General features: G+C 45.6%; 1 non-coding gene across 1 annotated transcript; it reads right to left on the reverse strand.

Moving 5' to 3' along the window:
* Window positions 1-992: 992 nt before the first annotated feature.
* Window positions 993-1,099, reverse strand: LOC145128081 (small nucleolar RNA R71). Its single transcript, XR_013716683.1, has one exon. It is a non-coding gene; the product is annotated as a small nucleolar RNA R71 (small nucleolar RNA).
* Window positions 1,100-17,795: the final 16,696 nt, after the last annotated feature.

A 17,795-nucleotide genomic window follows, 5' to 3' on the forward strand; every position in this document is an offset into this window, starting at 1 on the left:
CATATACTTCCATAGGAGAAGATCTAAGCAATAAAAGGCCAAGGTACCAACTTTATACCTCAAAATGGTTACGCCAACAGAGTAGATACCGGATCTACAACCTTCCTCTCAATCAACACTCTTCAAGCTTCAAGTCCCTTCCAAAAGAGCACCATAAATCACACTCCAAGCTCACACACACACACACACACACAAAATGGGAGATGAAATACGAACTAGGGTTTCTCTGGAAAAAGGGGGCGATGAGGGAGGCTAACAATGAGAGTTAAGGCCTTTAAATAGGGTGCAAAGCCTAAAAATTAGGGTTTTCATGTTCAACCTTCAACTCGTCGAGTTGCGGCCTTCCAACTTGTCGAGTAGACCCTGAAAAATGCGGAGTCATTAAAACTCTACACGAAGAGTTGGAGCCTTCCAACTCGTCGAGTTGCCCTTAAATAAAAATATATAAAGCTTAAAATTCGTACATGAAGATTGGGATGTTACACAAGCACTTTTGAGTACGACACATTTGAAAGCTTTGATAGAACTCCAAACGCAAAGGGAATAGGATACGGACCAGAAACCGAAGATGATTCAGAGGACGGAATAGTAAGAGAAGTTGAAGAAATGGAGAACATCACCAGAATGACGATGGTGCAGTACAAGAAAAGTTTACATAATGAAAACGGTCCAGGTCTTGTGCCACCCGAGATTCCAGCTGGCAGAGGTTTTTGAGCTCAAAGGGCAGATCCTATCAATGTTCAAGGACATACCTTTTTTATGGAAAAAATGATGAAAATGCTTTCAAGCACATCGATGAAGTTTTGGATATTGCTAATTATTTCAGTGTCCCAAATGTTTCAAGAGATGCATTGTTATTAAGAATGTTTCCCATGACGTTTACTAGAGATGCAAAGATGTGGTTGAAGTCGTTAGATCCTGGAACAATAAGGACATGGGACAACCTTCATGGCACGTTTATTGAGCAATTTTGTCCTCCCTCTAAGATATCTAAACTAAAGAAGAAAATACCCAACTTTCAACAAGAAACGAGAGAATCATTATATGAAGTATGAGAAAGATACAAGGGTCTTCTAAGAAATTCTCCTCAACATGACTTGAACGTGCAACAAGAAGTCTCTATATTCTATGATGGGGCGAATGTTACAACAAGACAACTCCTTGATTCTCAAGGACCAATGACAAAGAAAGAACCGACCACCATTAAAGAGTTAATTGAAGAATTTGCAAAGCAATCAAGAGAATATCATAATTTGCGAGAAGATGCTATAATAGGAAATGACAATGGAGGGAACGAGAAAATGGCACCGGTATTGGCAACATTAGAAAACATGGATCGAAGAATGACGAAATTGGATCAATCTATACATTCTATAAGAATTGGTTGTGAAAATTGCAATGGGCCACACTTAACTAAAGATTGTGATTTAGACGAATATGGAGATAGAAAAGCTCAAGTGTGTTACTCAAGTGGTGATAAATATAATGAAGATTGGAGGAAGCCAAAGAAATAGTGGTTTCCATATGAATAATACAAGAAACAAAAGGAAGAAAAATATAGGCAACTCGGACAAGGCTACTACCAAAAAGATCGACCACCACCCGAGAAGAAGATGGATTTCGAGTCAATGCTTAATAGGTATATGGAAGCCTCTGAAAAAAGACACGATGCTACCGATGCTACTATGAGGAATCATCAAGCTCTCATAAAAAATACTGAGACTCAACTCGAGCAGTTGACTACACTTGTTAACGAAAGGTTACCGCCAAAGAATTCCGATTCAAAATCACAACCACATGTCATGGCCATGTCCACTGAAGAAGACCCACATTCCGAGCCTATAGAGATCGATGATGAAGCCTCGAAGAAGCTTGATCCACAACCGAAAAGAATGAAGTTCAAAGAAAAAGGTAGGGTTGATGCCTAATTCTCATGACGTGAGGATCAAGTGCTCACGTTGTCGGGTCAATCTAAACAAAAAATTTTGTCTCCTGTTAAACCATATTAGCCTCCGCTACCTTTTCCTTCTCAATCAAGGGAACATCCATTGGAGCAAGAGCATAAGATTTTCATCAAGCAAGTCAAGGGTATTCCAATTAATTTTCCATTTATTGAATCTTTAACAAAAATGCCCAAGTATGCAAATTTTCTTCAAGACCTTCTTGACACTTGCCAACAATTAGAGAAGACTTCTAAGGTGGTTCTTAATGAACAATGTTCAGTGGTAATCATGGAACTGATTCCAACTAAGATGGTTGATCCAGGACGTCTTACACTACCTTGTGAATTTGGAAATTCCACGAAGACATTTGCGTTAGTCGATTTTGGAGCTAGCATAAACTTAATGCTTTATTCGTTTTATCAAAAGATCAATCTTCCAGAATTGAAGATTACAAGGATGGCGATCCACATGGAGAATCATTCAGTAACATACTCGAGGAATAGTAGAAGATTTATTGGTCAAAATTGGAAATTTTGTTTTTCCAATTGATTTTGTAGTAATAGAAATGAAAGAGGATGAGGATGTACCTATTAAACTTGGATGCCCGCTACTTAATACCGCTAGAGCCTTGGTAGATGTTCGTGAATCAAAGCTGGGAAAAGAAGAGATGAGATTCGGAGTTGAAGAAAGGTTTGGGAAGTCCAAGAATAAAAATGAAGTGTTCCTTGTGGATGACGAAAATGAGCTTGAAGAATTAGAGAAATTAACGGAAGAAGAGGTCAAAACCAGAGAAAAACCAAAAGAAGAAGTTAAGATCACTAAGACAAGGGCCTCGATCCCAATGACCTTTGAAGTCTTTGCATATACTACACCCATAACTCAAGATGAAGAGATTTGTGAAAGTGAAGAGATAAGTTCAAGTGATGAAAGAGATGATCAAGAATGCAAGGAGGTGAAAATTGAGGAAATGGAGATAAAAAAAGGTACCGGCTAAATATGAAGAGAAAAGTTTGAATGAAGATAAATCCCAAGGAATACAAGGTGTCGCACCCGATTCCTGGTACGTATTTAAATTAAAGAAATATTGCAATTTACTCTGGGACTCAGCGAGTTGGGGGCCCAACTCGTCGAGTAGACTCGACTGTTGATCGGGGGTTTAAGTGACCTACTCGACGAGTCGGAAGACCAAATCCATGAGTAGGAGCTGTCTGGACAAAACCCTAATATTTAGGGTTTACACCCTATTTAAACAACTTAACTCGTCCCAAACTAGCCTCCATCGTCCCTCTCACTTCCAGAATACCCTAACTCAAAACCTTAGCCTTGTTTGAGTGCTCTCAAGCCATTTTTGTGCATTCTTGTGTGTGTTTCAAGTAGGAGAAGAGAAGGAAGCTTAGGAGTTCAAGTAGAAGCAAGGAGATCCAGAAGTTTTACTTCATTCTCAGCTCATTTAAGGTAAAAAGCTGGAACCTTGACCATTTATCTTTTAGATTTTGTTTTGGGGTTATTTCTACCCTTTTAATGAGTATAGAGAAGAAAAAATCGAATTTGGTGGATGTGCTTAGAGTTGCACTTCGGATCTGGGGCTATTGGGGGTCTTTATGGCATAAAGGTGCCAACTTTTTGCCATAAACACCCCATGCATCTTGTAGACCTCCTTTTATGGCTTTTGAGCCAAAGGCCCTATGCGTGTGCATCAAGTTTGAAGCTTTACATATAAAATGGACCCTAGGAGGCCAGATCTATGGTTTTGACGCATTAAGACCCATTATAATCGACTGTGTAGTGTTGGACAAAGAGGGACTCGACAAGTCACTTGGGTGACTCGGCGAGTCGGGACGCTTTTTCCCCGAAACGTCTTCTGGAAATGGTTTAGATTGAGTGGAAGGAACACTCAGCCTGCTAGGGGTTTGTCTTGGACCTGGAAATCATAGGACTCGGCGAGTGTATGAACAGACTCAGCGAGTCCAAGGTAATCTCCCAACTCATGAAGATGGACTCGACGAGTTGTTCATACAACTCGGCGAGTCATAAACTGAACACGTTTGTATGAGGGAAATGAACTCGACGAGTCCAAAGGGAACTCGGCGAGTCGATTGAAGATGGTCCCGATATTATGGGTGAAAAAGGACCCGTCGAGTTGTTGCTAGACTCGACGAGTAGATTGGGGGTTATATCAGTTTGAAGGGATAGGGACTCGACGAGTTGGTGGACCAACTCGGCAAGTCGAGTCAACTGGATGTTGACTTTGACCAGGGTTTGACCTTGACTTTGACTTGGATTTGGATTGACCCTTGTAAGGGTTATGAGTATGCAATAGTAATAGGAAAAGGTTGTTGTGTAGGGATTAGGGAGTAAAGACAAGTCGATTTCCGTGCCGAGGACCGTGCAGATACTACACGACATCGAGGTGAGTTACCTTCCAGTAGCGGTGGGTCTACGGCCACAATGTCGGCCCACTAGTTGGAGTTGTATGTTAGGTGATTGTCTTTGTGATATTCATCTAGGTTTGATACTACTTGATATGTTTATGTGCTAGCATGTTATGCTTTATGTGTGATCGGGGTAGTAGGGAGGGAATAGTCCCCACGTTCGGTTGTTAGGACCGAAGGGTAGGTCGCGCACCCCAGATATGCCTGTCAGTATGTTATGTTATGATATATGTGTTAGTGGTAGCAGGGGGTGAGATAGTCCCCAGGGTTCGGTTGTTAGGACCGACGGGTAGGTCAGCACCCCAGAATGGCTTGACATTGGTAGGTCAGCACCCCAGAATGGCTTGACATGGGTAGGTCAGCACCCCAGAACTGCTCGACAGGGTAGGTCGGCACCCCAGAATGGCCGGACAGGGTAGGTCGGGCACCCCAGAATTGCCCGACAGTATGTTTTGTTATGAGATTGTATGGTATGTGGTATGATGGGGGAACTCACTAAGCTTCGTGCTTACAGTTTTCAGTTTTGTTTCAGGTACCTGTTCGGCGAAGGGGAAATAGTAGGCGCGGTAGCGGCACATCACACTCACACATGATTCCGAATCGAGTTTTCTGGGATTGTACTCTGATTTTTATTATTGTCGTTAATATGGTTTTGAGACACGTTGTTACAGTTTATAAATTGATATGACATTGGCAATGTTTTTCGTAAACTATTTTATGAGTTACTTAATTAAAATGAAATTTTCGGCCTTGAAAATTGGGATGTTACAAGATGGTATCAGAGCCTTGGTTTGAGGGATTCGGACATACCATCGGGGGTTTCTGGACTCAAATCGAGGGTTTGAAATATTTTTACAAGAAAATAGTTTTTCCAAAATTTAAAATACAAAGGTTTTAAGAAAAAGAACAAGATGTGTGATGTGCGCGACCGGCCGAGCTCAAGCAAGTTTTCGCTAAGATACCCATACATGTTATGTTACGAAATGATTATGAGAACTCCATGCTAGATTAGGGCTAAGGATCTAGGAAGGATGCCTTATATGCCTATTGTATATGTATGAGAACTGCATGCTAGATTAGGGCTAAAGGATCTAGGAGGATGCCTTATGTGCCTGTTATATGTGCTTATTGGATTATATGTTAGAGCTGATTGGTCAATAGTGTGATGGCCTGAATAGGATATGTTTAGTATGGTTACTCAATGCTCGAATGCTGCTAGCTTTGTGCTTTTAGGAGTTCTAATTATTTTTAGCTAACTAGTCAACGAATACATTAAGTTACATATTGAGAGGACTACATAATTTCAGAAGGTTAGGTCTAGCCCTATTACACATCTCTTGTTTGAGTCTAACCGTTGTAGGGTAGCGCCTCTCATTCGAAGAATTATCTGGTCTTAGTGATATGTAATGGTATTCGCGAGCTAGTTAGGTAAAGGTAGCAGGAATTCCTTATGCAGCAGATGGCGGAGGGTAGGCCGCAGAGTTACCCTAGGGTAAGCCTAGGATGGGATTAGCAAAGAGAGCAGCAGTAGTAGAAGGGACTTGGTGAAGTCGAAGCAATCCTTGAGGAAAGTACGGATAGATGTGGAAGGTAGTATGGGCCCGTACTACTGAAAGCAGAGGATCCGTACTCGAGTCAAGGAGGGCCGAGATGGAACCAGGAAACTTGTAGAGTGTGTGAAACCTCCCGAGGTTTATGTATGATTCTGACGATTATGTGTTATGTTTCAGAATGGTGATGATCACACGTCATGGCGGAGGAGGTTCAGGTTCTGTATCCGATTCAAGATCGGGCTCGGGGGCAGGTTCTAAGCCAGTCGACGAGGGACTACGCGAGTTCATCGCGTCTGAGATCACGAGAGGTATCCTTGAGTCGACCCCGGTGATTTTCGGGTCGATCAAGGAAGGGATCACTGAGCTGATGGAGGATCGCCTCAGGTCATTTAGGAGCGATATGGCATTCAGTCATTCAGGATCACGCACACTGTCCTTCAAGGACTTCAGGGGCAGTGGTGTGCCGGATTTCCATGGGGCTATGGACCCCATCGCAGCCACGAGATAGGTTGCAGACATTGAGTTTGCACAGTTGACGAGCTTCTTCCCTGAGGGGTCGAAGGTGAGATATGCCGCAAGTTGTTTGAGAGATAGGGCCAGGGATTGGTGGGAGTCGGTTGGCGACTCGTTGGGAGCCTCGGCTATTGAGGCTATGACTTGGTCGGACTTTGTGACCAGGTTCAGGGCTGAGTTTGCGCCAGCTATGGAGCTTCAGCAGTTGGCCAGGGATTTCCTTGATTTGAGGCAGACGACAGAGACGGTGGCGGAGATTACCGCCATGTTCCGGGAGAGGGAATTGTTGGTGCCCCAGTATTCGGGAGATAAGGATATGCAGAGGACCCGCTATCACGACATGTTAAGAACTGATATTTGGGAGCATGTCAGATTCTCAGCATGTCCGACCCTGGAATCCATGATTTCCAGGGCGAGGGAGAGGGAGATTGATCTGGAGCACATCCGGAAGAGGAAGGCTGATACAGAGCAGACTACTGGGGCTTCGGGAAAGAAGCCCAAGGGAGCAGATACTAGGCCGAAGGGCCAGGGACACTGCAGGAAATGCGGCAGACCACATAATGGAGCTTGTAGGTTGGGAGCGTCTGGCTGCTACAAGTGTGGCAAGACAGGGCAGTTCAGCAGGGATTGTACCGCCCCTGCGCCCACTTTCCAGACATCAGAGTTGTTGTGTTTCCACTGCAACTAGCGACGCCATAAAAAGACCAATTGCCCTCAGTTGACAGCAGCAACGCCAGTGAAGGTGCCAGCTCCAGCGACCATGCAGATTACTGATAGCCAGTAGGGCAAGACCGAGGCTCCAGTGGTGAGGAGCCGAGTCTTCCAGTTGACTACCGAGGAGGCACGTGCCGCACCCGATGTGGTGACAGGTATGATTTCTTCTCCTTAGATTTTATTTTATGTTGCTTATGATATTTATCTGCCATATGATATGTCTTGTTTAGGATCGTTCCATGTGAATGGTATCCCAGTTCAGGTGTTGTTTGATTCAGGTGCTACCCGATCATTTGTCTCTCTTGCGCTTAGCAAGAGGTTCCCTGAGTCTTCGGGCATGTTGGATTGTCCTGTAGAGGTCGAGATTGCAGATGATTGATTAGTGCGAGCGTCAGAGGTTTTCAGGGACTGTGTTTTGAGGTTGTTCGAGGAGCGTTGTTTGGTTGACTTGGTTCCCATTCCGTTGCGTGGGAACAAGGTGATTATAGGCATGGATTGGTTGAGCCCCAACGGGGCAGTGATCGACTGCGCGCAACAGTTGGTTCAGATCAGAACCCCGAGTGGGGGAGAGCTGGTGATTCAGGGCGAGAGGCCACATCGTGGAACAACACTATGTTCAGCAGTGAGGGCTAGGCGCTATCTTCAGTAAGGCTGCGCTGGGTATGCTGCCTATATTATGGATAGCCGGGAGGCAGGTAGGAAAACGGTGACAGATGTTCCGGTGGTGCATGATTACGCGGATGTATTCCCAGAGGAGCTTCCTGGGATACCTCCGGAGCAACAGGTGGAGTTCAGGATCAACCTAGTCCCTGGTGCGGCTCCGATAGCCAAGGCACCATATCGGTTGGCTCCTCCCGAGATACAGGAGTTGTCTACGCAGCTGCAGGAGCTGTTAGACAAGGGATTTATCAGGCCGAGTAGTTCGCCTTGGGGAGCTTCGATCCTGTTTGTCAAGAAGAAGGACGGGTCGCATCGCATGTTCATAGATTACCGGGAGCTGAACAAGGTAACGGTGAAGAACCGTTACCCACTCCCGAGGATAGATTATTTGTTCAACCAGCTTCAGGGAGCGTCTTGGTTTTCCAAGATAGACTTGCGGTCAGGATACCACCAGATGAGGGTCAGAGAGGAGGATGTACAAAAGACTGCTTTTCAGACTCGGTATGGCCATTACGAGTTCATGGTGATGCCCTTCAGAGAGGAGGATGTACAAAAGACTGCTTTTCAGACTCGGTATGGATCTCATGAACCGCGCGTGCAGGCCGATGTTGGATCGGTCCGTGATAGTTTTCATTGACGATATCTTGGTTTATTCCAAGATGCAGGAGCAGTATGAGGAGCACTTGCGAGAGGTGTTAGATACCCTGAGGAGAGAGAGTTTGTATGCCAAGTTCTCCAAGTGTGAGTTCTGGTTGCGCGAGGTGCAGTTTCTTGGGCACCTTGTCAACCAGAACGGGATATTGGTTGACCAGGCCAAGGTGGAGGTCGTGATGAGATGGGAGGTTCCAAAGTATCCATCTGAGATTCGGAGTTTCCTCAGACTAGCAGGCTATTATCGGAGATAGCCGTACCCTTGACCCGACTGACGAAGAAAGTCCTTATTTTTCGCTGGGGGCCTGAGCAGCAGGCAGCGTTTGAGACGTTGAGACAGAGACTGTGCGAAGCGCCGATCCTCGCCCTACCCGAGGGCGTGGAGGATTTTGTGGTATATTGTGATGCGTCCATCTTAGGGTTGGGCACGATATTGATGCAGAGAGAGCACGTTATCGCTTATGCTTCAAGGCAGCTGAAGCCTCACAAAGTGAACTACCCGACGCATGATTTGGAGTTGGGGGCGGTCGTCTTCGCCCTCAAGATTTGGCGACATTATCTCTACGGGGTCCGTTTTACCATTTACACGGACCACAAGAGTTTGAGGTATCTCATGGATCAGCCGAATCTGAATATGAGGCAGTGTCGCTGGTTAGGTGTGGTGAAGGATTACGATTGCGAGATCCTTTACCATCCGGGGAAGGCTAATGTCGTGTCCGATGCGCTTAGCCGCAAGGTAGCCCTGATCAGAGACATCTGCATGAGGATGACCATGGTGACTTCACTGTTGAAGCGGATTCGAGAGGCCCAACAGGAGGCTATGAAGGAGGAACGTCTTAAGAGTGAGCGTATAGTGCGCCAGGTTTCCTCCTTCGATTACGACAACCGAGGGTTATTGACACTACACCGCAGGGTGTGGGTTCCATACCATGGGGGTGTACGCCAGGTTCTGATGGAGGAGGCGCACAAATCCCGATTCTCAATTCATCCCGGGGCAACGAATATGTACAGGGATCTTCGCCCCGATTACTGCTGGCCATGCATGAAGCGGGACGTCGCCTGGTACGTAGAGCGGTGCTTGACTTGCAGGAAGGTCAAGGCCGAGCACCAGAGGCCACACGGCAATATGCAGCCGCTAGACATGCCCATGTGGAAATGGGAAGATATTACTATGGATTTCATCACCAAGCTTCCAAGGACTGCACGGGGAGTGTATTCGATTTGGGTCATCGTAGATCGGTTGACCAAGAGTGCTCACTTCATACCGATCCAGGAGAGCATCTCGGCCGAGAAGTTGGCCGATATCTACACCCGAGAGGTCGTGGATCGACACGGGTTGCCAGTTTCGGTGATTTCGGACAGAGATGTACGGTTCACTTCGAGATTTGGAAGAAGTTCCATGACGAGTTGGGTACTCGTCTGCACTTTAGCACCGCTTTTCACCCGCAGACGAATGGTCAGAGTGAGAGGACTATCCAAACTTTGGAGGATATGTTGTGGGCATGTGTTCTAGTCTTCGGTGGTAGCTGGGATACTTACCTTCCTTTGGCTGAGTTTTCCTATAATAACAGCTATCATGCGAGTATCGACCGTCCTCCCTTTGAGATGTTGTATGGGAGGAAGTGCAGGACCCTGATATGTTAGGGTGAAGTCGGACAGAGGGTCATGGGGAGCACCGAAGTGGTGCTCAAGACGACAGAGAGGATTCAACAGGTTAGGAGTAAGGTTCAGACTGCTCAGATTCGGAAAAAAAGTTATGCCGACAAGCGTCATTCGGACTTGGAGTTTCAGGTCGGGGATATGGTCCTCATGAAGGTGTCGCCTTAGAAAGGCGTCATTCGATTCAGGAAGCGGGGCAAGTTGGGCCCCAGGTATATTGGACCTTTCAGGGTTGTCGCCCGGGTGGGCAAGGTGACGTATAGGTTGGACCTGCCAGCCGAACTCAGTCAGATTCATAGCATGTTTCATGTCTCCCAGTTACGGAAGTGCCTGGTGGATGACTCGGCAGTGGTGCCCTTGGAGGATATTCAGGTGGATGACAGCCTGAACTACATTGAGCGGCTAGTATCGATCCTCGACAGAAAGTCGAAGGATCTGAGGAACAAGAGGGTGGAGCTGGTAAAGGTGCAATGGCAGCACCGCAAGGGGTCAGAATGGACCTGGGAGCCGGAAGAAGAGATGAGGGAGCACTACCCCGAGCTTTTTCCAGATTCAGCAGTAGACTTCGAGGACGAAGTCTAAAATAAGTGGGGGAGATATGTAGCACCCGATTCCTGGTACGTAATTAAATTCAAGAAATATTGCAATTTACTCTGGGACTCGGCGAATTGGGGGCCCAACTCATCGAGTAGACTCGACTGTTGATCGGGGGTTTAAGTGACCTACTCGACGAGTCGGAAGACCGACTCGACGAGTAGGAGCTGTCTGGACAAAACCCTAATATTTAGGGTTTGCACCCTATTTAAACTACTTAACTCGTCCCAAACCAGCCTCCATCGTCCCTCTCACTTCCAGAATACCCTAACTCGAAACCCTAGCCTTGTTTGAGTGCTCTCAAGCCATTTTTGTGCATTCTTGTGTGTGCTTGAAGTTGGAGAAGAGAAGGAAGCTTGGCAGTTCAAGTAGAAGCGAGGAGATCTAGAAGTTTTACTTCATTCTCAGCTCATTTAAGGTTAAAAGCTGGAACCTTGACCATTTATCTTTTAGATTTTGTTTTAGGGTTATTTCTACCCTTTTAATGAGTATAGAGAAGCAAAAATTGAATTTGGTGGATGTTCGTAGAGTTACACTTCGGATCTGGGGCTATTGGGGGTCTTTATGGTATAAAGGTGCCAACTTTGTTGCCATAAACACCCCATGCATCTTGTAGACCTCCTTTTATGGCTTTTGAGCCAAAGGCCCCATGCATGTGCATCAAGTTTGAAGCTTTACGTATAAAATGGACCCTAGGAGGCCAGATATATGGTTTTAACATATTAAGACCCATTATAATCGACTGTGTAGTGTTGGACAAAGAGGGACTCGGCGAGTCACTTGGGTGACTCGGCGAGTCGGGATGCTTTTTCCCCGAAACGTCTTCTGGAAATGGTTTAGATTGACTGTAAGGAACACTCAGCCTGCTAGGGGTTTGTCTTGGACCTGGAAATCATAGGACTCGGCGAGCGTATGAACAGACTCGGCGAGTCCAAGGCAATCTCCCAACTCATGAAGATGGACTCGACGAGTTGTTCATACAACTCGGCGAGTCATAGACTGAACACGTTTATATGAGGGAGATGAAATCGACAAGTTCAAAGAGAACTCAGCTAGTCGATTGAAGATGGTCCCGATATTATGGGAGAAAAAGGACCCGTCGAGTTGTTTCTAGACTCGACGAGTAGAGTCGGGGGTTATATCAGTTTGAAGGCATAGGGACTCGACGAGTTGGTGGACCAACTCGACGAGTCGAGTCAACTGGATGTTGACTTTGTCCAGGGTTTGACCTTGACTTTGACTTGGATTTGGATTGACCCATGTAAGGGTTATGAGTATGCAATAGTAATCGTAAAAGGTTGTTGTGTAGGGATTGGGGAGTAGAGACAAGTCGATTTTCGTGCCGAGGACCGTGCAGATACTACACGACATCGAGGTGAGTTACCTTCCAGTAGCGGTGGGTCTACGGCCACAATGTCGGCCCACTAGTTGGAGTTGTATGTTAGGTGATTGTCTTTGTGATATTCATCTAGGTTTGATACTACCTGATATGTTTATGTGCTAGCATGTTATTCTTTATGTGTGATCGGGGTAGTAGGGTGGGAATAGTCCCCACGTTCGGTTGTTAGGACCAAAGGGTAGCTTGGGCACCCCAGATATGCCTGTCAGTATGTTATGTTATGATATATGTGGTAGTGGTAGCAGGGGGTGAGATAGTCCCCGGGGATCGGTTGTTAGGACCGACGGGTAGGACAGCACCCCAGTCTGGCTTGACATGGGTAGGTTAGCACCCAGAATGGCTTGACATGGGTAGGTCAGCACCCTAGAATGGCTTGACATGGGTAGGTCAGCACCCCAAAACTGCTCGACAGGGTAGGTCGGCACCCCAGAATGGCCGAACCGGGTAGGTCGGGCACCCCAGAATTGCCCGGCAGTATGTTTTGTTATGAGATTGTATGGTATGTGGTATGATGGGGGAACTCACTAAGCTTCATGCTTACAGTTTTCAGTTTTGTTTCAGGTACCTCTTCGGCGAAGGGGAAAGAGTAGGCACGGTAGCGACACATCACACTCACACATGATTCTGCATCGAGTTTTCTGGGATTGTACTCTGATTTTTATTACCGTCGTTGATATGGTTTTGAGACACGTTGTTACAGTTTTATAAATTGATATGACATTGGCAATGTTTTTGGTAAACTATTTTATGAGTTGCTTAATTAAAATGAAATTTTTGGCCTTGAAAATTGGGATTTTACACAAGGAAACTTGAAGCTTGTGATCATCAAATGAAAAAGGAAAATTCAAAGAAAGCTTACATAAGAAGAGTTCAAGTGTACAAGAGGACGTGGAAGGAGAAAAAGGAGAAGAGGATCATTCGGCTTCCAAATGACGCAACGTATAGCGGGAAGGAGTCTGACTCACAACTCCAAAAAAAGAAGCGCTTCTTAGGAGGCAACCCAAGCCCGGTTTGCATTTTCTTTTCTTTTCCTATTCTTTTTATTTAGTTTTTCATTTTCATTTAATTTTTAGGATAGCCATCTTGTTCATCTTAGCTAGTTTCCATGTTAAAATGAAGTGTGTGATAACAACGAGTATAATATCATAACAACGAGTATATTAGTGACCAAAGCAAATGCAACCATCATAAATATAATTGAAAAGGTTACACCATAGTATGAGTTTACATGTTTCAAAATCAATTTACACTATGATGACAAAATGAAATGTTTGACGTCTTAATGTCCCATCCTCAAAAGCTGTTGATTTCCTGTTTCACCGACTTCCTGAGAATACAAGTAGTTTTGAAAGAGCGTCAACAATTAAGTTGGTGAGTTCATAAGCTTTTGGATGTAAAGTTTGGAAATCTTTGTTTGTAAATGTAATGTATACTTCAAGAAAAATCCAATGTTTTCCTTATAAAATGTTTGTAGCCTTAAATCCCAGACCGATTGTATGTGTATGTTTTGTACTTGTAACATGTTTGTAGTTGTAATGTATACCCAAGAAAAATCCAATATTTTCCTTATAAAAATTTTGTAGCCTTAAATCCCAAGACCGAATGTATATGTGTGTTTTGTACTTGTAATGTCTTTATAAACAGTTTCAAAATAGGTAAAACCCCTTCTTAAAGTAGAAATTCCCGTAAACTATATGTGTCGTTATCTCCCTATGTGAGTCGCTATAACCATACTATAACAGAGATGCCTGCTGCGACGTTCTTCAGGTGTCGGAATCGAAATGACGTTTGTCACCCCCGATCGGCCGATCGGGCTTTTGCAAGCAGCATGGGTGTGGGTTGTCAATCCCAATATAGATCTATACACAATTATCACGCTCTCCCTACAAGAGACTCTGGTTACAATTGTTCAGGAAATTTTAACCCGTACTCTAAGAGTACAATGAAGACTAGTCTCACAAATTACGATAATGAGTTTAGGTCTAGTATGCGTGTAAAACCTTTTCTGTGGTGCAATTGAAATCCCCTTTTGTGTAGTATGTTTGTAATGTGAAATCTATAAACTATACCAATTATAGTCTATCGTGTGGTAAATGAAAACCCGTTTGTATTGAGAGTAAACCCTTTTCTGTGGTAGAATTGAATCCCCTTTCTACGTAGTATGTTTGTATTGTAAAAATCCATAAACTATACTTATTATAGTTTATTGATTGTGTTCGAAGTGAATGAAAACTGTAACAACGTAAATTCCAAAACAATTTTTCACTTTAAAAAATACAATTTCATTCATAATTACTATCCATCTCAATGTATCACATATCAAATCCATAAAATTCATCCCAAGATCACAATATATAAAAACTCCACAAGTGTGTACTGATCATGCCGGCGCCTTCCCGCGATTCTCACTGGTACCTGAAACACATAACACAAAACACTGTAAGCATAAATGCTTAGTGAGTTCCCCAAAATACCACATATAACACATATTAGCCACTCGAGGCTATAACTCTGTGGGCCTAATGGCCCTAACTCTGTGGACCCTCTGGTCCTAGCTCTGTGGACCTTCCGGTCCTAACTCTGTAAACTCTGGAATACACACAACATAAATCACATAGAAATAATGCAGTGCAACACATCACATACATAGCATACAAGATACTCTGTCACATAACTCTACTTACCACTCAAGGTAAAGTATAGTGAGAAGACTCACCTCGGATAACTCGGTCAACCTCGAACTCGGAAATACTGATCTAGCCTTCGCCTAATCACATAAAATAATTACTCTAATTAATACGACTTTCTAAGACTAGCCTAATCCTTCTCTAAGTTCTCTAAGAAGGGTAAAAGACCATTCTACCCCTCTAATGGCTCACAAGTGCAAGCATTGACTCAACCCTAAAAGTCAACGAAGTCAACTCTAGTCAACGGTCAAGCTTTGACCAGACTCGTCGAGTGCATACGGGGCGACTCGGCGAATCCACACGGGTCCTTTGAATCCTTCTAAGCCTCACTTGGCACGTCGAGTCCCTCCTTCACTCGCCGGGTTACTCTGCAACGAATCGCGGGGCAACCCTGACTCGACTCGTCGAGTCCACCTATGAACTCGGCGAGTTGATTCCATGACAACACTCAAATGACCTTCTGAGGTCAGATCTGCTTCTCTAAACTATAGATCTGACTTCCTCACGACCAATAACCATGTAAAGGTCGAATCTTGACAAACATGCAACGCACCCAAGGCTTCTTTTGGTGAAATAACTACTAAAATGGCCACCAAGGCTCATAACTCCAAAGGGATGGCATAAAGCAGAGTGATAGGGACTCTCTGGACCTCTTAAGGTCCAGATCTAAGAATCATTTCACCTTGGGACCTCACACATTCCAAATTTAAGCTAAATAATGCATAAAGAAACCCTAGATTCCACTAAATCATCGTAAACACGAGAATAAGCACAGATTGATACCTCCAACAGCTTCCTCTGATCAAATGGAAGTAGATCCAAGCTCCCCAACCCACCTAGCTTGTCCTTCCTCCTTCCTTCTTGCTAAAACACACAAGAAATGGTGAACAATGGCCTCCTTTCTCACTCACAAGACTCACAGATGCTCTGGTACTCTCAAGGACGAATGTAGCCGCAAATAAGGGCTATAAGGTCCTTTAAATAGGGTACATGCCCAGGGATTTAGGGTTTCAGCCCACAGCGCGGACTCGTCGAGTCCACCCTTTCCTACTCGTCGAGTCCATTCATTAATCCAGTAAGCAAATCGCGATCGTACTTGACGAGTCCAAGCGTCAACTCGTCGAGTCCCTCTCTTTAACTCAAAATAAATGATCAAACATAATACCTTGAAATCCGGATGTTACAATTCCCCCCACTAGAATCAGACTTCGCCCTCGAAGTCTTGCCCTGCAAACAACTCTGGATGCTGCTCCCGCATCTCTAATTCCGGCTCTCAAGTCAGCTCGGACCCTCTCCGCTGTTGCCACTGGACTTGAACCAGGGGCACCTCCTTGTTCCTCAGAACCTTGATCTTTCGATCCATAATCGCAACTGGCCTCTCAACATAATTCAGGCTCGCATCCACCTGAATATCCTCCAACGACACCACCGCCGACTCGTCGGCTATACACTTCCTCAGCTGAGACACGTGGAAGGTATCATGAATCTGACCCAACTCCGCAGGTAGCTCCAAACGATATGCTACCCTGCCCACCCTGGCGGTCACCCTGAACGGACCAATGTACCAGGGCCCCAGCTTGCCCCTCTTCCTGAATCGGATCACTCCTTTCCAAGGAGATACCTTCAGGAGTACGAAATCTCCCACCTGAAACTCCAGCTCGGATCGTCGCCTGTCCGCATAACTCTTCTGGCGACTCTGAGCTATCAACAACGTCTGCCTGACCTGCTGTATCTGATCTATCGTCTGAAGCACTAACTCATTGTTACCCAACACTCGCTGCCCGACCTCTCCCCAGCAGATAGGAGTCCGACACCTCCTCCCATACAGCAACTCAAAGGGAGGCATACCGATACTCGAATGGTGGCTGTTGTTATAAGAAAACTTAGCCAACGGTAAATACGTGTCCCAACTTCCTCCAAAGTTCAACACACATGCTCGAAGCATGTCCTCGAGCGTCTGAATCGTCCGCTCACTCTGTCCGTCCGTCTGTGGGTGGTATGCGGTACTGAAATGCAGCCTCGTACCCAACTCCTCATGGAATTTCTTCCAGAACCTGGAAGTGGATCGCACATCTCGATCTGACACAATCGAGATCGGTACTCCATGCCGCGATACCACCTCTCTCACATACAATTCTACCAGCCTCTCTGCGGAAGAGCTCTCACTGATGGCAAGGAAATGAGCGCTCTTCATCAGCCGGTCAACGATCACCCAAATTGCATCGACACCCCTCGCAGTCCTCGGCAATTTGGTGATAAAATCCATGGAAATATCTTCCCACTTCCACTGGGGAACCTCAAGTGGCTGCAACTTGCCATGCGGACGCTGGTGCTCGGCCTTAACCCTGCGACAGGTCAAGCACCTCTCCACAAACCACGCGACATCCCTCTTCATACAGGGCCACCAATAGTCTCTCTTCAGGTCCAAATACATCTTAGTGGCCCTGGGATGGATAGAGAACCTCGACCTGTGCGCCTCCTCCATCAGAATGGTACGTGCCCCGCCCTCAAATGGCACCCAAATCCGACCCTGAAAGGTCATAAGCCCTCGTCTATCGGCAACGAACTCAGACACCTGCCCGATCACCCGCTCTCTCTTGCGGTTGTCCGGCCTCATGGCCTCAACCTGAGCCTCCCGAATGGTGTCCAACACCGGAGTCATCACCGTCAACCTCAAACAAACATCACGTATCGGGGCACTCTCCGCTCTACGACTCAGGGCATCGGCTACAACGTTAGCCTTGCCCGGGTGGTACAGGATCTCACACTCATAATCCTTTACCACATCCAACCATATCCTCTGGCGCATATTCAGGTTGGGCTGATCCATCAAATACTTCAAGCTCTTGTGATATGTGTATATGGTACAGCGGACCCCATACAGATAGTGACGCCAGATCTTAAGGGTGAACACCACAGCCCTCAACTCCAGATCGTGAGTAGGATACCTCGCCTCATGAGGCTTCAGCTGCCTCGATGCGTATGTTACC

The sequence above is a fragment of the Lactuca virosa genome, chromosome 7, assembly GCF_052849685.1.
Source record: "Lactuca virosa cultivar CGN04683 chromosome 7, Lactuca_virosa_CGN04683_v6, whole genome shotgun sequence".
NCBI classification, from domain to species: Eukaryota; Viridiplantae; Streptophyta; class Magnoliopsida; order Asterales; family Asteraceae; genus Lactuca; species Lactuca virosa.